At 36.5% G+C, this 23,241-nt stretch overlaps 1 protein-coding gene across 10 annotated transcripts in view; it reads left to right on the top strand.

Moving 5' to 3' along the window:
• COA1 (cytochrome c oxidase assembly factor 1) overlaps positions 1-23,241 on the top strand; it is a 73,255-nt gene that overhangs the window by 21,716 nt on the left and 28,298 nt on the right. The window contains exons 3-4 of one of the 10 annotated variants that reach the window (XM_072791678.1): positions 10,653-10,761; positions 11,891-12,032. The exons of 8 other annotated variants lie outside the window; for them this stretch is intronic. The gene's annotated coding sequence lies outside the window, so the exon portion shown is untranslated. The remainder of the gene's footprint in view (positions 1-10,652; positions 10,762-11,890; positions 12,033-23,241) is intronic. One more of the 10 variants, XM_072791679.1, reaches the window with a different exon arrangement.

The following is a 23,241-nucleotide window of genomic DNA, read 5'->3' as shown; positions in this document are numbered from 1 at the left end:
TTCCTGGTTTTAGGAGAGAAATATCTTTTTCAGTCCTGTATGGGATTTAGTCTTCTCAGACCTCTTCTATGAATACACTTGCTCCACACTTCGTCCTCCCTCTTGTGGCAGAATTCTTAAGTTTCTATGCCTTCTCTCAATCCTGCAAAGCTGGATTAGATGATACCAGCTTCCCTTTTGCTAGTGATGCTGAATGTTTAAGTTTGTGGTTTCTCCAAGACTGGCTTTCCAGGCATGCTCACCTGCAAAAACTTGTTTTAGCTGCCATAGGGAGAATGCAGGGTGCTTTGCACAGTGGTGTGCTTCTATGGGTGAGGTATGTGGAGCACTGGGGGTGCCCATTGATCAGCTGCAGGAACTGTAGGCAAGGCATCCCAAGCAGCTGAAGGGCATGCCTCTTTTTGTTAAATTGAAGAATAATTGATATACAATATCTTATTATTTTCAGGTGTACATAATAGTGATTTGATACTTCATGTGTTACAAAATAATCTCTAAAAATCTAGTTACCATCTGTCAGTATACAAAATCATTAGGATGTTATTGACTGTATACCTATGCTGTACTTTTAATCCTCATGGTTTATTTTTTTTTATAACTAGAAGTTTGTACTTTTTAATCCTCTTAATTTATTTTGTCCACGCCTCTTTGGTTGCCAACAGTATGTTTTCTGTATCTATTAGTCTGTTCTTTCATTTGTTGTGGGTTTTATGTGTGTGTGTGTAAACTCCTACAGTATTTGTCTTTGTATGACTTATTTACTGATTATCATACCTGCTAGGTCCATCCATGTTGTTTCAAATGTTACAATTTTGTCCCTTCTTATGGCTGAGGAATATTCCTCCCCCCCCCCCCCTCTCTCTCTCTCTCTCTCTATATATATATATATATATATATATATATATATATCCATCCCATCTTTTTATCCAGTTATCTGTTGATGAGCATTTACATTTCTTGCATACCTTGGCAATTACAAATAATGTTTATTGACCATAGGGATACTTATATATCTTTGGGTTGTGTTTTCTTTCTTTCTTTCTTTCTTTCTTTCTTTCTTTCTTTCTTTCTTTCTTTCTTTCTTTTTTTAAGAATTTATTTATTTATTCATGAGAGACACAGAGAGAGAGGCAGAGACACAGGCAGAGGGAGAAGCAGGCTCCTCTTGGGGAGCCTGATGTGGGACTTGATCCTGGGACTCTGGGACCACACCCTGAGCGGAAGGCAGATGCTCAACCACTGAGCCACCCAGACATCCCTGGGTTGTGTTTTCTTTGGACGAATACCCAGAAGTGGAATTGCTGGATTGTGTAATAGTTCTATTTTTAAGTTTTTGAGGAACCACCATACTGTTTTCTATAATGGCTGCATGAATTACATTCCCAACAGTGTATGAGGGTTCTTCTTTCTCCATATTTTCACTAGCACCTGTTATTTTTGTCTTTTAGAAAATTGCCAATCTGAAAGGGTAAGGTGATAATTTCACTGTGGTTTGATTTGCATTTCTTTGATTAGTAAGATTGAGCATCTATTCATGTACCTCTTGGCCATCTGTGTATCTTCTTTGGAAAAATGTCTGGTCATGTACCCAATCTTTTTTTAAATTGAATTATATGTTTTTTGGGTGTTTAGTTGTATAAGTTCTTTATGTACTTTGAATACTAATCCTTTTTCAGACATATGATTTGCAAATATCATTCGATTTTTTATTTTATTTTAATCTATCATTCGATAGATTATCTTTTAGTTCCGTTGACTGTTTCCTTTGCCGCTCAGAAGCTTTTTATTTTGATGTAGTCCCCAAAATTTATTTTTACTTTTGTTTCCCTTGTATCAGAAGACATACCTAGCAAAATGTTCTTATAGCTGATGTCAGAGAAATTAATCCCTGTGCTTTTTACTAAGACTTTTATGGTTTCAAGTCTCACGTTTCGAATTTATTTTTGTGTAGGGTGTAAGGAAGTGGTCCAGTTTCATTCTTTTGCATGTAGCTGTCCAGTTTTCCCAACATGATTTATCTTTTTCCGATTGTGTATTCTTGCCTCCTTTGTCAAAAATTAATTGAATGTATAATCGTGGGCTTATTTCTGGGTTTTCTGTTCTGTTTTTTTTATCTATGTGTCTGTTCCTGTGCCAATACTATACTGTTACTACAATTTCGTAATATAACTTCAAGTCTGGAATTGTGATACCTCCACTTTGTTTTTTCATGATTGTGTTGACTGTTCAATCTTTTACATTTCCATATAAATCTTAAGATTATTTACTTTCTGTGAAAATACCATTAGCATTTTGATAGGGATTGCGTTGAATTAGTAGATTGCTTTGGGAGTATGAACATTTTAACAATATTCTTTCAATCCAGAGCATGGAACAACTTTCCGTTTATTTGTGTCATCTTCACTTTGTCTCATCAATCTCTTAGAGTTTTCTGTTTACAAGTTTATTCCCTGCATGGTTAAATACACTCCTAATTATTTTATTCTTATTTTTGGAATTGTAAATGGGATTGTTTTCTTATTTTCTTTTCCTAGTAGTTTCATATTAGTGTATAGATATGCAACAGATTTTTGTGTATGGATTTTGTATTCTGCAGCTTTACTGAATTTATTTGCTCTAGCAATTTTTTTGGTGAAGTCTTTAGAGTTTTCTTTATATCATGCCAAGTATCATGCCAATTAGTGACAATTTTAGTTCTTCCTTTCCAATTTGGATGCCTTTTATTTTTTTCTATTGCCTAATTGCTCTGGCTAGTGCTTCCAATACTGTGTGATTTTCTCTTTTGATTATCTATCCATTTGTGAAAGTGAGGTATTAAAGTTCCTACTATTACTGTATTGTCTATTTCTTCCTTAGGTCTGTTGATATTTTCTTTATATATTTGGGTTCTCCTATATTGTGTGTACATATGTTTAACAAATATCATTTCTTTTGTTAGATTAACCCCTTTGTCATTACATAATGGCCTTGTCTGTTATTATGGGCTTTGTCTTAACATCTGTTTTGTCTGATTTATTTTGGGGTATATTTACATGAAATTTCTTTTGGTTCCTATTTGCATGAAATATTTTTTTCCCAGCTCTTCTCTTTCAGTCTATGTATGTCCTTATATCTGAAATGAATTTATTATAGATAGCATATACATCGGCCTTGTTTTTCTTTTAATCTATTTAACCACTCTGTGTCTCTTAATGGAGGATTGAATCCATTTACATTTAAAGTAATTATTGATAGGTGTATACTTATCGCCAGTTTTAAAATTGGTTTCTAGCTATTTGTAGAAACTTTAAAAAAAGTAGAGTCTTAGGTCCTGCCTTCAACCCATTTGATTTATAATTTCCAGGAATTCGTGATAAAATTGTACTCATGGGTAAAAATCATTAGTCTGGTTCATCTGTTGTCCATCTTAAATGTATTGCCTTGTATTACTGATGTGGCCTAAAGAGTTCAGAATGAGGTTGATCTGTGTCTTTCCTGAATGTAGTTCCTGTGGTCTCATGTGTATAAGAAAATTGTTCTCTTCTGCTCAGTTACATCACTGTGGATCATAGTGACCCCTTAATCTTTATATGATCCTGTAATACTTAGTTTTAATTTGTCTATTTATGTTAAAAACCAAATTCCAGGGTTTCTGCTGTCACTGAAGTTGAATTGTAAAAAGCATAGAGTGAGATCTTACATGGTCTTCTTCATGTGTTAAAAATCTAAACATCTTTCATTTCTTAAATCTTAAGGTGCCAAAATTCAAGGGGAAAAAAAAGGCAAAAAAAAAAAAAAACCCACCAAAAAAACAAAAACAAAAACAAAAAACAACCCGGAAGGAAAGAAAAAAAGAAAACCAAACAAACAAATCTAGTATTGTTTTCAAAGGTTACTTTGCTAGGGGCAGTAATGTCAAAAGTCTCCCGGCTGACCTGGTATATTTATTTACAGGGAAATCCTGATGGCTGCCTGGCTGTTGTTTTAGTATTACTTATGTATTCCCAAGTGGAAAATCTGGTTTTTCAGCTCAGTTGTGAAACAAATATCACATGGATATTAGCAGTTTGCAGTGATAGAAAAAGCTTAGCAGGTGAAGGTTTTAGTTAAGATCTGATATCTAATACTTTCTTTCCCATATTTAATTTGAGACATCAGTGATATCTATTAGAGTTGGAAAGATGAAATGAGACCATTGATGTCAAGTACGTACCACACTGCCTAGTTTCTAAAGAAATATTAGTTCATAGTATATAAGTTCTGTGAGTGTGCTTTGTTCAAGCCAGACTGTATCTAAGAATCATCCACAAATCTTTTCTTTCCTTTACCTGCCAGAGATCTATTTCATCTTAATAGGTCTTCGAATGGGAGTTAGACATAACCCACATTTTATAACAGTTGAACATTAGCAGGTAATAATTAAGTCCTTCAGGACACCATATTCTCTTACACCTTTATTAGTAGTAAACATTACGGGTTTTCTAGAGCTCTAAAAGGATTGTAGTAATTTTCACTTCTACTGGCAAAATTGGTACTATTAGTACCAATCTTCATAAAATTGCCATCATTGACAGAAATCATTATCTTAACATTACCCATAATAAGTTGAATAGGTATTAAAATAATATTTTATTGTTATTTTTATTTGTATATATTTTTATTTTTAGGCTTAACATTTCTATGTGAGTTTATAGGCATATAGGATATTGTATTGTAAAGTGTACACTTTGCACAAAGACACTCCAGGGTTCACATTTTAGACTTTGCAGTTTTATGGCCTCAGACAAGTTATATAATTCTCCTAGGCTTGCTGTACCATATTTTTTAAGTAGGCTAATAAGACTTAGGTGTACACAGGGTTGTCACAATCATTGAAATAAATTTATATGAAAACGCAAAAGAGTAAAAAGAGTCAAGGCATTCTTCAAGAACAAAGTGGAATAGCTTATTTTATTAGATTTCAAGATTTTAATGAAGTTAGATTAATAAAGACAATATTCTTGGCTCAATAGATCAGCAGAACAAAATAAGGACTATAGAAACAAACGTGTATATATAGACATTTGATATATGGGAAAGCTGACATGCAGAACAGTGGGAACAGTGGTGTTTCAGTAAATGATACTAGAGCATCATGCATATTTATATGGAGCAAAGTGAATCAAGTATATCATATCACACCTAAAATAAATTCCCAGGGGATTGTGGATCTACTTGTGAAAGGCAAAACAATAAATATTATAGGAGACAATATAGGAAAGTATTTATGTGACCTAAGAATATAAAAAGTTTTTTTAAACAGGACACAAAAAGGATTTTAACCCTAAAGGAAAAAATAATAAATTGGATTTTATCAAACTGAAGAATTTCTGTTTATCCAAAATCACCTTAAGCAAGTAAAAGGCAAGCTACTTCTATAAAGTAGAAGATATTTGTAACTCTCTGACAAGGAGCTCAAAAATAGGATATAAGTAAGACGACAGATTGGTGAGAAAAAGACAGCCTAATAGAAAAATGAGTGAAAGACTTGAACAGGTACTTCACCAAAAGGATGTCCAAATGTCCAGTAAAAATAAGAAAAGTTGATTGAAACCACAAGTCATTAGAGGGATAAAAATTAAAACCATAATGGCATACAACTACTACACACTTACCAGAAGAGTAAAATTTAAAAGAATAATAATAGTTTGTGGGAGTATGGAGCATGAAATTCTTATACACTGTTGGTAAGATATCTATTGGTGTACCATTTTGGTAAACTGGCAGTGTAGAAGCTGAATATATACATACTCTGTGACCCTGCAATTCAGTCCCCTAGAGAAATACCGTACATGTGTATAACCAAGTGGTATATATATATATATGAATGTTTATGGCAGCATAATTTGGTCTAGCTACATGTTAGGGCATGGGATGTGCATCAATATTATAGTAGGTAGTAAGTCATTATATGTTCCTACCTTGGATAATCGTACTGTAGTAAAAATGAACAAACTCAGTTCATCCAACAAAATGTATTTATTTAGAAAACATAAGGTTGAGCAAAAACCCACATGCAAAAGAATGTGTACTGTATGATCTCAGTGTTTAGAGGTCATGGTAGTTACCCTTGGAGAGGAGGAAGGGTTTAATAATCAGGCAGAAATGAGAAATATCTGCTGGGGTACTGGCAGTGCTTTATTTCTAGCTTTTCATGGTGGCTACATAGATTCTTGCTTTGTTATAACTTATTAAGCTGAATATTTATGTTTTGTGTTCTTTTCTTTGAGTGTTAAACTTCAATAGAAAAATAAGGAAAGAACTACCCAGCTTTACAATACCCAGCAGATATTCAGTGTGAGATTTTCCTTCTGACCTCTCAATCTAATTTGTGAATGCTTGCCTGTGTCCTTTGGTTACTGATTGCTTTTGGGCTTGATATTATACTTAAAAATTTAAACTCTTTAAAGATTAGATACGAACAGTGTTAGCCATTGCGCATACACAAAGTGACTTTGCCCTTGAAAATTCAGATGCTCCAACTTTGTGTGATCCACGAACAGTATAATTTTTTTAAGTTTGATGGAAGTGTAATGAAACACTTTTATGCCACATTTGTTGTTTCTTTTAATTTTCATCAAAGAAAAGTCTTAATTGTAAATAAAGCTGTCACTTTTTTGAGGGTATATTTTTCTATTGTTTTAAGCCTTATTTTAACTCAGGAGGTTTGTGGTTTTATGAAAGTTACATATATTCTGTGTTAAATTAAAAAAATTTTAATATATATATATTCTAATTGCAATTGGAATATTGTTTTTGAAGTTTATATTATCTAATTGTTCTTACTTGTAAGAACATTGTTGATTTTTATGGTTATCATTTATATCACACTTGATTCAGTAATATTCCTGGTTGTGATGAAAAGGTGATTGAAGTCATCCTTATTGAGTCCTACCTCCACACATGTGCGCGCGCGCACACACACATACACTTTTTAAAATAAGTAAAATTTCTCTGTATTTTCTTCACTAAATACAAGTGACATTCTTTCTTGGCCATGCATAAACCTCTGAATAATTAAGAAGGCTCATAGGGTAAATGAAAGGCCAAGACCAGAATTTAAACAGATTCAAGGCATAGACCAGAAAGGAAAATCGCTGAAGATTCTAATATTAGTGCATACATTTTTAGCTTTTGAATTGACATACTCTACACATTTATACAAAAGATTTTCTTTCAAGTAAAAGATAAAAAAGCTGAATTTTTTCTCAACTTTTATTTGTTACTAAAAGAGCTTTTATACTCTATTCTTTAAAAGTAAGTTAGTGGTAAAGAAGTGTTTTTTTAAATGAAAAAGATACTTCAAAGTAATATAATTGATTTAAGTCTAGTAAACTTTTTGGTTTTCTTTGTAGCTTTCTTTTGTAGGAATGAAAACAGATACGGTAGACAGTATATGTCACTGTAAACCCATTACTGCTGTTTATAAAATGACATATTTTAGTCCATATTATGATTTCTGTGAGGCAAGGGACCCTTTTAAGCCTCTGATGGCCTGAGAATACTTTACTTTTTTATAGAGCATCTAGTAGGAAGGTCTATTTTCTGGGTGCAGAGGCCAGTATTGCTACAGCTTCGTTTTTCTCAACTCACTACGTTTGTAAACTAAAGATTATTTCCATCTCATTTTTGAAAACTGAATTATTGTGATAAAATGCAGCAAGTCAATGTAAGTTTGAATATTAAAGTATAAACTTAAGTTTAAGATATATATGTTTAAGTTGATATATATGTGTATATATACGTATATGTATACGTGTGTGTATGTATATATGTGTGTGTGTGTGTGTGTGTGTGTGTATGTATAAGGATGTTCCTACATTTTTAGAAAGCTGATCAGTGCTTCTGTGCCCGCTGTGATATTACCAGAATTGAGACCAAAATTTGATAGAATGTGGGTCTAAAGAATTTTTCTCAGCTCTGGTTACTTCCAGAGGTTTGCTTTTTTTCATTCTTTATTTGGGAAATTTCATACTTACACAAAATTGGAGAGCATAGGATAACAGATACCCATGTGTTTATGACCCAAATTCAACAATTATCAAAAGCTTTAATTTGTAGTGATGTTGGAATATTATTACTGATTTGATGTTTTACATTACTTCTTTGTGATCCATACTTTATTCTCCAATTTAAAGAATAAATTTGCCACCAAATGATGCTAAATATTTAGATCCTGCTTTGAATAAGGTTCATCAAAATCACAGGACATCCTGGATTTGCGGGCACAGTCTTGATTTTTATTTCATGAGGGACACTAAAGAAACAGAAATTAAGTCTTTCCTTGTCCTTTACATGCTTACAAAGAGATATTAAATATGTATATATACATATATAGATATTTAAATATACTTATATACTTAACATAGATCTCCCAGGTGAAGAATCAAAAGAATAGACTGAAAATGTACTCCAAATAGTCCCAGGCCCTGAAAGTTGTATATTGATAAGTTAGGCTGACTCTGATCCCATGAATTCCCCTCTTCTTGCCTAATTTTTCCTTCAACATATTCCTCAAATGCCTCTGGCTATACCTTCCAAGATAGCTCTCATTCTGAAATGATAATGTCTATGATATGCTAATTACGTGTTGGGATGTTAAGAACATTATAAATATATGTGGTATTATTTGTAAGATATTAAATAAGCTTCTAGGGCATATTGAATCAGTTAAAACATTTCCTAACAGAATTGTTTAACATTTCCTTTTTGTGGCTATGTGATAGTGGTACTGCCTGTGGTAAAAAGAGTCAAGTGGAAGTCTAGGCAGTCTTTCAAGGTTGGAAACTGTATTAGAGCAAACATAAAACACACCCATGCTGATTAGTACTTAGAAAAAACTCTTCACTTTTTTTTTTTTTTAACAAATAATAGGTTGATTCTGCAAATCCATGGCTCATTTTAAACAGATATAATTAACTCTGTAATTAATAAAGTGAATAAGAACTTTTAATTAAATCATAATAACTGCCTTGGTTACAGCTAAAAGCATGTATTTCTCTTCTTACAAACATATGAAATAAGCACTCCTCTTGTTGTGCTTCCTATAAAATTTACCAAGTGATGGGTATATCGCTTTTTTCCACATTTGATCCTATTTTATCAGAATACTGGATTCAACTTTAAGGGTGTGTTCTTTCACAAGCGTCTCGATTAGAATGTCTTTACCTCCCACTCCTATAATTTGATGAAGGCAGTCAAGATATAATTATAGCTTCCCTAACCCACCCCATTCTGACTTTTCCCAAGCCCTGGATGCCTATGCAGTGCTAAAATAAAGCCCTGGGGAATTTGAAACTTTCTGGTTGACAATTGCAAAGCTGTTTATGCTAATATGAAGTGGTGGTGGTGAGGGCTGTGGCTTTCAAATATGCAGATGCTTTTTCAGGATGGATATATCAGCCCTTTTGTAGATGGATTATGTGTGTGATAGAAGCTTTATGCTTGGTGTGCCTTCCTAGCCATATCTAATAGTAAAGTTTAATCAGTAACAACTAGTAATGGGCCTTTAAAGTATGTTGAAGCTTCGATTAATGTCCTTGGAAACTAGGTACCCAAGATCATGTGCAAGTATGACACACTACTGCTGATTCATACCTCACAATAACTAACACAATTCATACAAATAATTAGCATAATGGAATTATTCTCCTGCCATTTAGCTATCATCATTTTTGGCTCATGGCTATCTCCTGCATCAACTTGTTTAACCGTCACTGTGGTTATATAGCAGGTTTTGCATTGCTTTTTTCCTGATATACTCTGTTTCTGTATAAATATTAGTGAGTGACAGGTATTCAGTATCTTTACACTGTATCAGAGTAAGGAAACCACAGCATTAAGAGGTTTGTCATTTATACCAGTCAGCTGGGTTTATGCCTCTGCATTTGTGGATTGTGTCTCAGGTTTCATGTTTGAGATTTTTAAAAACAATCTTGCTTATGCGCAAGTGGGTTGTTTTGAGTCACTGAAAGTAATCTAGCCTGTGATTTATCTGCAGGCTAAACATTCCTTTATCATATTGTATGTGACTCTCTAACTTTTTTTTGACCTTGCAAAAGCCAGTTTTTCTAAGATAATGCTTCATTTTCCACATTTTCAATAATATATATTCATAAGATCATACTGAAGTATTTATCTTTCTGCAACTTGCTTTTCATTAGGTTACCATTGTGATTTTTAACTACGAGCATGTTGATTGTAGGTTGGTCATTCATTTTAGCTGTTAATTAGTATTCCATTATGTATCTATTATAATTTACACATTTCCCATTGGTAGATATTTAGATTTCTGATTGTTTTACTTTTCCCATTGGTAGATATTTAGATTTCTGATTGTTTTACTTTTACAAACAATGTGGCAGTGGGTATTCTTGTAGGGGTTCTCCATGTGTATTTGTAAGAGAATTGTTCTAGGCCCTAGAACATATATCCTAGACTATACACACACACACACACACACACACACACAGATGTGCAGTTGCTGAATTGAAGGGTATATGCATCTTCAGCTTTACTAGATACCGCCAAATTGTTCTGTAAATTACTCCCATTAATTTATATTCCCACCATTGGCATATAAAAGTTTTTGTTCCATATTCTTATCATTTTCTCATCATTCTTGGTTTTATCAGACTTAAATTCCAGGCAGAAGGAAAAACATGAGAAGACCTTGATGCGTAGCATGTCACAAACTGCAAGGAAGCCAGGGCAGCTGGAAGTAAGGGGGTAAAAGGAGATGAGGTAAGAGAATTAATAGGGAGCTTCATAGGCTATTGTAAAGACTTGGTCTTTTACCTTGAGTGTGATTACTACCTGAAATGTGAAGGTTTTTAACAGAGGAGTGATATAATCTTATTTAGGTTTTAAAAGGATTGCTGTAGTTGCTGTGTTAAGAGGACAGTGTAAGAGAGGCTAAAGGAGGAAACAGAAGACTAATTAGGAGGCTGTTATAATTTAGGCAAAAGATGATGTGTTGTGCCCAAGATTGCGAATCCGAGAAACCACCGAAGAGCTGACACCGATGCAAGTGCACAAGGGTTTATTTACAAGCTCGAGCTTGGGTCCAAGTGTACCCGACGCAGCGGAGCAGGAACTTGGACCCCGAAGTGGGTTACGGGTGGGTTTTTTATAGGCTGGTCTAGGGGGTTTTCAGAAGGGATGGAAGAATTTCTGAAGTTCTGTTTACATTTTGATATGGGGCTTTCAAGGGCATCGAGCTCTGTTCTCATTCTAATATGGGACTTTCTACCACAGGTGTGGGCTCTGTTGTCTTCCTGATATGGGATTCTCTGCCGAGGGCAATTCCGAGCTCTGTTGTCTTTCTGATATGGGATTACCTGCTGAGGACATTGAGGACATTCTGCAGTTTTTCCTATTAAGTTCAGCTCTTAATCACAGGGGCCTAAGATAGTTGTACTTGTGCTAATGCTAAACTTGAGGTGGAATGGCCATGATTTTTCTCGGCCTCTACATTTCCTGCTCCTCTGTGTCGGGTATACTTGGACGCAACCTTGAGCTTGCAAATAAACCCTCATGCGCTTGCATCGGTGTCGGCTCCTCGGTGGTTTCTTGGATTCGCAATCTTGGGCACAACAGATGGTGACTTAGTCCAGGGTGAAGATGAAGGTGGTGAAGAGTGTTCACGGTCTAGATATATTTTGAAAGTAGACTTAACAAGGCACGCTGATGTGTTAGATATGGAATGTGAGAGAAAAAGTACAAAGATTTTGGCCTGGACTACTGGAAGACTGGAGTTACCGTTCATTGAAAGGGATCTGTGGGAGCAGGGAGGAGAGAAAAATCAGGAATTTGATTTTGATCAAGTTATAGATGTTTCCGTAGCATTCAGGCTAAGATGTTCCATATGCAGGTAGATCCAAGAGTCTGGAATATAAAGAAGTCTGAATGTCAGCATAGAGGAGTGGTTTAAAGCCATGAGATTGGATGAAGAAATGAGAGCAGAGATAACAAAGAAGTCCACGAAGATCCCTGGGCCAGTCCAGCATTTACAGGTGAGAGGATAAGGTTTACCAGTAAGAGAGAAGAGGATAAGGTTTACCAGTAAGAGAGACTTAAAAAGAGTGCTCAGCAAGGAGGAGGAGAACCACGAGTGAATAGTGTACTGGAAGCCTAGTGTAGAAACTGTTTCAAAGGAGGATTGGTCGGCAGTATTGAATATGCTCAGATCAAGTAAGATGAGTGCTGAGAATTGACTTTTAGTTGAAACAATATGGAAGTCTTGAATGACTTTCATAGGCGCCGTCCCTGTGGAGTAGTGAGGAGATAAAGGCTAGGATGGAGTGCTCTCTAGAGTGAATGGGAGGATAGGAATGGAAGATAACAAAAACAGATATCTCTTTTGAGGAATTTCTTCCCTAAAGGGAATAGGAAAATGAGACCACTGCTGGAAGAAGATACAGGATTAAGAGAATTTTTTCAAAGATAGGAGCTATTATAGTGTGTTTGATGCTGATATGAATAGTATAGTAAAGTTGGGGAAATTGATGATGCATGAGGGAAAAGGTGAATTGCTGGAATGAGGTTGAGTAGATGAAAGGAGATGGAGGGATACAATGGAGGGATTGGTCTTAATAGGAACACAGACCATCCATAATAGCAAAGGGAAGGCAAGAGTACTTTGGCACAAATGTAGATAAACAGATTCTGATTACTTTTCTTTTCTCAGTCAATTGGGAAGCAAGATCATCTGCTAAGCCCAAGGAGAGGGAAGGAGATACAGAAGTAAAATATAGGAAAATATATGACCTAATCATTTAGGAGACTAGAGAACTGGTCTGTGATGACAAGGCCATACCATCTGTGCTGATAATGTGGAGACTAAGACGTATCTAGGATTGGGATTTGCCTGATGATCATGATAGAGGAAGAGGGGCAAGATAGTTGAGGGTGTATTCAAAGGTGGGAGATTATTGTAATGGATCATAGACTCTAAGTTGGATGAAGAACACTGCAAAGGTTATAGGATCAATAGATTATAGACCTGAGATTTAAAAATACTGAAGATTCTTGAAGAGGTGAGTTGAAGAGTTAGAGGCTGGCTGGGTTGTAGGAAGCTAGAAATTGAGATTATCCAGGGGGTCAAGTTATTGGTGAGAAGTTCTAGAGTAAGACTGAGAACAAGTAGCTGAAATCAAGTGAAGGACTGGACCTTGAGAGAAGAGGAGGATGTTAAAGATCATTCATGTATGTGGATTTTTAAATCATCATGCATTTTATTTCTAGGAATTAATCCATTTCTTCTAGATTGTCCAATTTGTTGGCATATAATTGTGCATAGCAGTCACTTATGGTTCTTTGTTATTTTTGTGGCATCAGTTGTAATGTCTTTTTCATTTCTCATTTATGTGAGTCCTCTCATTTTTATTCTTGGTGAGTCTAGCTAAAGGTTTGTCAACTTCGTTGATCTTTTCAAAGAATCACGTCTTAGTTCCTTGGTCTTTTCCATATTCTTTTTAATCTCGATTTCATTTATTTCTGCTTGGATCTTTGTCATTTCCTTCTTCCTACTAACTCTGAGTTTCATTTGTTCTTCTTTTCCTAGTTCTTTGAGGTGTAATCTTTTCTTGTTTATTTGGAATTTTTCTTTTTTCTTGAGGTAAATATTTATTGCTATGAATAAGCCTCTTAGAACAGCTTTTACTGCTTCCCATACATTTTATTTTATTTTATAAGATTTACTTATTTTAGAGAGCATGAGCAGAGGGTAGGACAGAAAGAGAGGGAGACCAGCAGATTCCCCGCTGAACAGAGAGTCCAACATGGGACTCCATCCTAGGATCTTGAGATCATGACTTGAGCTGAAACCAGGAATCAGACACTTAATGGACTGAGCCATCCAGGCACCCTTCATCCCATAAATTTTAATATGCTGTTTTTCTATTTTCATTTATGTCTAGGTATTTTTTTGACTTCATAGATCATCATGCATTTTGATAAGAACAGTGTTAGAGAGAGTCATGGCCAGGAACTAAAATATTTAAGGAATGATGTTAGGGGTGTCATGTGGATAAGCATTAGGGATAGTAGTGATAATTTGGTCTGATAACTCGGGATTGAAAGTTAGAATTTTAGGGAGGCAGATGAGACAGTAGTTTGGAAGTAGCAACAAGAAAAAAGAACATCCATCCTGTCTCTAGGCCTAATGGAAAGAGGAGTATCAGAATGAAGATAGGACTGAAGAAGGTTGTAGGGAGAGCCAGGTTTCAGTTGGCAGTGGCTTTCAATCCTGGCTCTGCATTAAAATCACCAGGGAGGGCTTGTAAACATACCATTTCCTTGGTCCCAGCCTCCAGAGATTCTGACTCAGACAGTTTGGGGTGGAGCTCAGGCTTAAGTAAATTTTTTTTAACTCCCAGGCGACTGTATGTACAGCCAGGGTTGTGTCCCAAGCAAGAATGTTCTGAGAAAAGGATGAGTAATTGAGGATGACAGATGTGTTTCTGAGAGCATAGGGAAAGGGTTCGGGAGTTCAAGAGGGGTGGGGCATCTTTAAAAGTTTTGGCCCTTTGAATTTCTGTGGATTACCTATTCATACCCATGAATCGTTTATTCTGTTGGTGAATGTTTGATTTCTGTTTTGGTTTGAGCTTTTTATTGAAGTATTACGTGAATACTGAAGAGTATGCACCTGCACATATTGTGTCATGAGCACCCAAATCAAGAAACAGAACATTACTAGCATACAGAATGCAGTCCAATGCAATACTCCTGTTATATTAACTATCTCTTCACTGGGGGAGATTTATTAAAAGGGATCTTATGTTGCCTATGTTGAGTAGCAAAATAGATTTCATATCAAAGTGTACTGGCCTTAGGTTATAGCGTAAACCAGAATAGTCCCAGCCATGAGTTTTTCTCTTTTCTTCTTAAAGTAGATGGCATACATGAAGAGGGCTTGCAAAATCCAAGGTGGTAACATTTTTTTCCATCTGAAAACTGGCCTCCTGGCAATGCATTGTAGTTGGAGTTACCATGATCTTTTCTGCTGTTTCTTCATCAGCTCTTTTCCTCTCTGACTGCAAATGAATTGTTTTGGCAAGTGGAAACATGCTCTAAGTGATAGGGCCTCACCCATTTGGCCCAGGCAGTTTAGGTCTTCCATACCTGCCTGATTACACTGAGTCTAGGGTTTAGGGTTTACAAAAGAGTTTTAAGTCAGGTTTGAGTCACAGAAACACCCTGAGGAATGGTCACTATGGTTTTTCTTAGCTGTAAAATATATTGAATAAATGAAATGGCCAAATTCTGCTTTTAGCATTTGTAACTATTCATTTCCAGTATTTTGACCCCTGCTGGAAAAAAAAAAAAGAGAAAACAAGGAAAACTGGATATTTGATCTGTAGAATGTACAGCACAATGAACTTAAATTTTCATTTCTTGGGGATCCCTGGGTGGCTCAGCAGTTTAGCGCCTGCCTTGGGCCCAGGGCATGATCCTGGAGTCCCGGGATCGAGTCCCACGTCAGGCTCCCTGCATGGAGCCTGCTTCTCCCTCTGCCTGTGTCTCTGCCTCTCTCATTCTCTCTCTCTCTCTCTCTCTCTCTCTGTGTCTCTCATGAACAAATAAATAAAATCTTTTAAAAAAATTTCATTTCTGGGATCCCTGGGTGGCGCAGTGGTTTGGCGCCTGCCTTTGGAGACCCGGGATCGAATCCCATGTCGGGTTCCCGGTGCATGGAGCCTGCTTCTCCCTCTGCCTATGTCTCTGCCTCTCTCTCTCTCTCTCTCTCTCTCTCTCTCTCTGTGACTATCATAAATAAATAAAAATTTAAAAAAAATTTCATTTCTTAAACAAAGCTGGTAAACAAAAAACTCGTAGGATATTATGATAAAGACTTTTTATTACTGTCAGGAGCAGGTAATACCAGTTTTTTAAATTTTAGTTATTCCTTTAGCATCTCTTGAAGAATAAAGTTAATTGAAAGTAACATTGTAAGTATTAAGGACCACTGGAAAAAGTGGTCAAGGCAAAAATGCTCCTTGCTTGGGGTGCTTGACTGGCTCAGTCAGTAGAGAATGTGACTCTTGATCTCAGGGTTGTGAGTTTGAGTCCAATGTTGGGTGTAGATATTACTTCAAAATAGTCTTTTTTTTTTTAATTTTTTTTTTTTTTTTTAATTTATGATAGTCACATAGAGAGAGAGAGAGAGAGAGAGAGGCAGAGACATAGGCAGAGGGAGAAGCAGGCTCTATGCACCAGGAGCCCGACGTGGGATTCAATCCCGGGTCTCCAGGATCGCGCCCTGGGCCAAAGGCAGGCGCTAAACCGCTGCGCCACCCAGGGATCCCTACTTCAAAGTAGTCTTAAAAAAATATTGCTTGCTTGCTTTTACATTACACCACATTCTCTATAATTCTTTGAAGTTTAGATGAGTACAATATCAGAATATTGTTAAAAATACATCTATAGGGCAACCCCGGTGGCTTAGTGGTTGAGCGCCGCCTTCAGCCCAGGGCATGATCCTGGAGACACAGGATCGAGTCCCGCGTCGGGCTCCCTGCATGGAGCCTGCTTCTCCCTCTGCCTGTGTCTCTGCCTCTCTCTCTCTCTCTGTCTCTAATAAATAAATAAAAAATCTTGAAAAAAATACATCTATAATGGGGGACCTGGGTGCCTCTCTGGTTGAGCGTCTGCCTTTGGCTCAGGTCATGACCCTGGGGTCTTGGGATTGAGTCCGGCATCAGGCTCCCTACAGGGAGCCTGCTTCTCCCTCTGCCTATGTCTCTGCCTCTCTCTCTCTAATGAATAAATAAATAAAATCTTAAAAAAAAACCACATCAATAACTTATTGTTTTGTGTATGAAATATCTTACTCTTGTCAGTCTCCTTACCTTGTACTGCTTGTATAATAGTGACATAGCTCTGGTGCTCTGTGATGTTGTATGACAGTGAGTGCAGACGGCCTAGGACATGGAGTGGTTCTATAACAAGTCTTTCCAACTCTAGGCTACATTGTCCTAGGCGAGCGTTTGGCCTTAAAAAAAAATCATTTGAATAAGAAAGATCAGTGGTTACCAGGGTTAGTAAGATGTAGGCATGAAAAAAAAAAAAGATGTAGGCATGAATAGGCAAAGCTCGGAGGACTTTTATGGTAATGAAAGTATTCTGTATGGTACTGTAATTAATGGTGGATACATGTTGTCAAAATCCATAGAACATATAACATCAAGAGTGAACCCTCATTTAACTGTGGACTTTGGATGATAATGATGTATCACTGTAGGTTTATTGATTATAATAAATGGCCCACTCTGGCACAGGATGTTGCTAGTAGGGGAGGCTGGATGTGGAGGGTGCTATGCAGAGGACACATGGGATATCTCTGTACTTTCTGCTCAGTTTTTCTGTAAAACTAAAACTTCTCTAAAGATAAAGTTTACTATTAAACAAGTAATTTGTAGGATTTTTATGATGGTAAGTTGCAAAATTTAACAATACTTTTTAACGTAAAACTATTCCCTTATTCATTATAAGGCTTTCATATAATGGTATATGCCTGTTTCTTAGTATTTTCCATCAATGAATATGAAAAATAACTGGCTGTTATTCTCTCAAATGTTAGAATCTTTTAGGTAAGTCTAGGTAAGCGAACCTAGACTTTTGAAGATTGTGGGGACTTAGGGCTCCAGTTTCCAAACATTTGATTCATTGTCACCAGAACCACAACTTTTATTCCATGATTGCTCTATAAATACTCTATTCCTAAGTCCAGCTATGTCCTTAAAGTGCTGGCTCCCTATAGTTTTCTTTCACACATTCACAATTTAGAACTATAATCATTTATAAAAAATTATAGCTCTCTTTATAATGTGTAAGTTACTCAGATAAACTTATTTCTAAATTCTCAAAGCTATCTTACTAATATTTAAGTGTTAATTGAGGCCAAAGAGTAGACATTTAGATTACTTAGAGGGGATTTCCCTTTGTAATTTTTTATACTTTTCAGTATTCCTCTGGTAAATTTATCTAAGATGGTTACTAATTATACTCAATTCATTCTAAGAAAAAAAAGTCTACATACTGTGTGTAGGGATTTAGTTATGTTAAATGTGTGAAATTCCTACAATCCATAAATATTCACATATCATGGATAATATTCTTGTCATAAGGATTAACTACATAATATATTTCAGTACTTTATCATTTTAAAATTAGTATTCTGAGATCGTGTAGAATGACCGGCCATTCATTTGGTTAATTTTTTTGTTCATTATTAGGGTTGTGTTATGAGGTGTTTATTAATCAGTTGGTTACTATTTCATAACTCATAAATTATTCTTCCTGAATGATACTTTTTACTTCCTACAAACTAGTTCCTCCACTTTTCTCATTTCTTCCTGCCCAACACTAAAGAATGGCTAACCTTCTGAAATTTTCTTTCCTTTCTTAATGGCATAGGATTATCATTTTATGTATTTTGATGATTCTGATCAGAATCATTAGAATCATCAAAATATGTCATCTGTTGGCTCTTTTTACTTAAATGGATTGAGTTGAAAAGTTAAGTGATGAAAATGCTGGTCAGATATTCCCTCATACTTACTGTTTTCAAGGTATCATTTGTTTGGCCTCAAAATTTAAAAGTCTACTTTTCTACTCTCCATTCCTAATGGAATATGAAGTACTAAGCCCTGGTTTCAAATTTAAGGAAAGTAAACTTCAGGTCTTTTTCTCTGTTCTCCCCTATTTCATTGCATCATAGCATTTTGACTTGGAAGAGACTTTAGAGGATAATTTATTTTTTAATTTTAGAGGATAATTTAGATAATTTAGATCACCGTTTTCATTTTATAGATGAGGAAAGTAAAACACGGAAGTCAAGTGACTTGTGTAAGTAAGATGTTGCAGCTAGTGCCAAATCTTGAACTCCGGTATCAAACCGTGACCCTCACTCACTCTGCTTTCCCCCTTTTGCTTTTGCCTGTTTGTGCTTCTGATTGTTGGCACTAATGTTTCCCAGCCACTATTCTGGGCCAATCCAATGTGCAGTAATGTTGATGCTTCCTTGGATCTTTGTTCATACTTTAAGACCTATAAAAGTGTGGACTTGGAACCACAATGGTTACCCATATTTCCCCCAATCTGTATAGTTTTTCCCTTTTAACCAACATTGCAAACTAGTGGAGAAAAGGAAGCTGCCTGGGGCACTGTGTTATGCAGAATAATGAATGCCTCTTCCCCTAGAGATGTCCATGTCCTAATCCTTGGAACATCTGAATGTTTGGTTACATGGCAAGGGGGAATTATGGTTGCTAGTCTGCTGACCTTAAAATATGAAGATTATCTTGGATTAACTTGGTGAATCCAATGTAATCACAGGAGTCTTTGTGGGAGAGGGAATTGGAAGAGAGAACAGCATGAGGAGTAGGCCCCCAGAAGAGAATGCATCCTACCGATACCTTGATCTTAACTCAGTGAGATCTATGTTAGACTTCTGAGTAACAGAACTATAAGATAATAAATTTGTGTTGTTTTAAGCTACTAAATTTGTGTTGATTTATTTCAATAGCCATAGATAAGTAATACAAGTACTTATACTGCTCCTTAGAAAAAGTCACTTGCTTTGACTCTTGCTCTTCCTGCATCATCTGATGATTTCATTAGCTACCTTGATTTCCCTCTACATGGCTCCATGTTTCTCATCTAGATCCTTGGATAAAACAACCCACTATAAGACTGTTTACTCTGAGTCAACAATGAATGTCCTTAGGATACACCTTCTCAGTATTTGGATATAGTTTTACAAAACACAACTAATGTTAAGAGGCTACTTAAAACTGTGAAACTCGGGGATCCTTGGGTGGCTCAGCGGTTTAGCGCCTGCCTTTGGCCAAGGGCGTGATCCTGGAGTCCTGGGATCGAGTCCCCCATGGGGCTCCCTGCGTGGAATCTGCTTCTCCCTCTGCCTGTGTCTCTGCCTCTCTCTCTCTCTCTCTCTCTCTCTCTCTGTATCTCTCATGAATAAATAAAATCTTAAAAAAAACAAAACTGTGAAACTGTTTTGCTATAGGGTGCTGCTTTTTAGGAATTCAAGGTCAGATACTGATCCAGTACTCCTAACTGCACTGACCTAACTCTTAAGAAATTATTTTTGTCACCTCACAATATTTATCAGAGAAATTATCTTTATAGGTATAAATGAAGCTGCTTATAACTTTATTCTGTATGATGGAGCCTGAGTGAGATGTACATCTTTTTTCTTACTTGACGGAGGAGGAAAATGCTGGGCCATATAGCCTGATTACCTATTTCATTGAGCTGACTTGCTCATAGATTTAGGTGTACATTTGACAGCCTAACTTTCCAAGATGTGGCCAATACATGTAACTCCTGCAAAATCCTTGACTTGATGCAGCACCAGGTTTTTTTCTCCTTGCCCAATGGCTGTTGTAGCATTAACTGGTGTTGGGGGCTCAATTTTGCAAAAGCCTCAGTAGGTCATTGTGATATGAGTTAGTTTGGACAACTGAATCCGCCAGCCCTTTCAAATTAATGTAATTCTTTATGTGGCTGGGAGGCTTGAATTCACTGAAACTTTCTGTCTTTTCAGGAAATCTGATTCTATGCTAGGAGTACTAGAAAGAATTCATAATTCTGACTTTCTGCATTTCTTCACTCCATAGCAGGGAAATTTTTTATTGGTAAAAAACTTCTTGACCCATTGTGAAATAAGAACCTTACTGAGCCCTCCTTTCTGTACTAAGTCATTTCTCAGATGAAAGAAGAGGATCTTTCCATCTTCTTTGTTTTCCACATTTCATATTCCCTATTTCATGAAAAATAAAAAAAAACATTTTATGTTTTTTTGCTTTCATTTGGATTAACAAAGTATTTTTTGTGATTCCATTTGTCTGCATTATTGGCATATTAGCTATCCTTTTCTTTTTTAGCATTACTCTAAGGTTTACAATATATATCTAACTTTATCAATGTATTTTTAAATAATGTTTCATGCATAAGCCTTACAACAATATACTTCTGTCCATATTTTCTGATTCCTTTCAATGTATTTTAGTTTTGTATATATATGTTTTTCTGTCTTATTTTGATATCTAGTTTATTGATTTTTAGTTTTTCCAATTTAAATTCAATTAGCCAACATATAGTTCATCATTAGTTTCAGATGTAGTTTTCAATAATTCATCAGTTGCAATAACACCCAAGTGCTCATCACATCACGTGTGATCATTAATACCCGTAACCCAGTCACCCCACCCCCCACCCTCTCCCCTTTAGCAACCCTCAGTCTGTTTACCAGAGTTAAGAGGTGGTTAACTCATAAGAGACTCATGGTTTGTCTCCCTCTTGGATTTTTTCCCATTGAGTTTCCTCTGTCTTCCAATTATGGTCCTCTGCACTATTTCTTATGTTCCACATGTGAATGAAACCATATGATAATTGTCCTTCTCTGACTTATTTCAGTCAGCATAATACCCTCTAGTTCCATTCATATCCGTGTAAATGGTAGATATTTGTTCTTTCTGATGGCTGAATCTTCTGTCACCAACTCCCTTTTTTGCTTCATTTACCCTCCCCGTTAGACATCCATTTTAAACTGCATCTCAGCTACAGCAGTTTTAGTTTCAACCTGATCGGATTTTATTTCTGCACTAAGAGATTCTCTCGTGTTTTTTTTTGCTCTTTTCAAGCCCAGGTAGTAACTTTATAATCATTATCCTGAATTCTAGCTCTGACATTTTACTTAGTATCCATATTGATTAGATCTTGGGAGAGAGTATTACCTCTGGTTCTTTCCTTTGTTATGAAGTCCTCCTTTTAGTACTTTTGCCTAGAGAAGAATGGTTGAACATAAATAAAAAATATCAACCATGACCCAAGTGAAATACACAGTGCACAAATCCAAAGAGGTCAGAAACCAAAAAAGAAAAGGAAAAAAACAATTGAAAGGAAAGGGAAAGAAAAAAGAAAAAATTGGGGGAGGAGAGAGAATATAATTTCACAGGATGGACAAAACAGGGTGATCCACTTGGTCCTGAGTGTGTGTATTTTGGCCTGTGTGTTAGAAGACACTACACCCCACAATTGTAAAGAAAGTAAAAACTTATACAAAAATAAAATTGAATACAGTGAAACAAAGCTAATGAGGGAGAAGATATCTATAAAAAGTAAATGGAAAAATGAAAGTTAAAAAAAAAGACTTAAAAACAGTTGAACAAATAAACTAGTTGATAAGGAGGAAAAAAGGTAAATTTTAAACTGAAAGAGTTTTTTCATGAGAAAAAAACCCCTCAAATCTTATATAATATTTTCCTGTAGCACTGCAGTTTTGCAGTTCTGTGGACTTGGTAAACTTGGTATTCACCTAATTTTCAGCTTCTCTTCTGGGGTAGGGGCCTGCTGTGCAGATCTTCAGGTTCGCCTGGGCACAGTTGAGATGCCCCTTGCAGGGGGGCCGGCCCCTGTAAGCTGCATGGGGTTGTTCTGTATGGCTTTTGTTGCCTGAAGGCTTTCTGTGCTGCTTTAGGGGATGAAAATAAAAATGGCCAAGCCCCCACCTCCAGCCCTGAGCTGAATGATGGCAGCCCCCCACCCCCCAAACCCTCAGGGAAAAGCAGTCTTCACCTTTGTTTAGCCAAACTCTGCAGACTCCTGACGTCCATGCCCCCCATTGATTCTCCTGGGGAAGAGGGAAGTTCCCTGCGTTTCTGCCCTTTGCAGGGCCCCTGCCTAGAAAGTGGTTGTCCTGTCAGGCTGCAGTGTGTGGTTTTATGGGAAACTGAGCTGAGACCTCCCTCCCGGCATCTGACTGTAAGCAGTTTCCCCACCCCAGTGCTTGGGAATGCGCAGCACCCCCTTTCTTTCTGTGAACCCAGGGATCCTGAGACCACACTGTTCCACTTAGGATCCTGCCTCCTTCTCCAGCTGAGCACCTTTCAGGGAGGCCCATCTCTCACTGGAGTAGACCTCTAAAAGTTCCAATTTTGTGCTCTGGGACGAAATCACTTTCTGGTAGCTGGCTTATGGAGGCTTTCTCCCTCGGCCGTTTATCTTCCAGTATATCCCCACAGATCTACATCTCTGTACCTCCTACCTTGCAAACACTGGTCACTTTTCTATTTGTAAAATTCCCACAGTTCTTAGGTGTTCAGAATGATTTGATAGTCACCTAGCTAAGTTCAAGAGACCAGATGAAACGAGGTGCCCTACTCTTTGGCCATCTTGCCTCAGAAACCCAAAAAA

Source organism: Canis lupus, chromosome 21 (genome assembly GCF_048164855.1).
Source record: "Canis lupus baileyi chromosome 21, mCanLup2.hap1, whole genome shotgun sequence".
Lineage (NCBI taxonomy): Eukaryota > Metazoa > Chordata > Mammalia > Carnivora > Canidae > Canis > Canis lupus.
The sequence above is the reverse complement of the archived record's forward strand: the minus strand, read 5'-3'. Positions and strand labels throughout refer to the sequence as shown.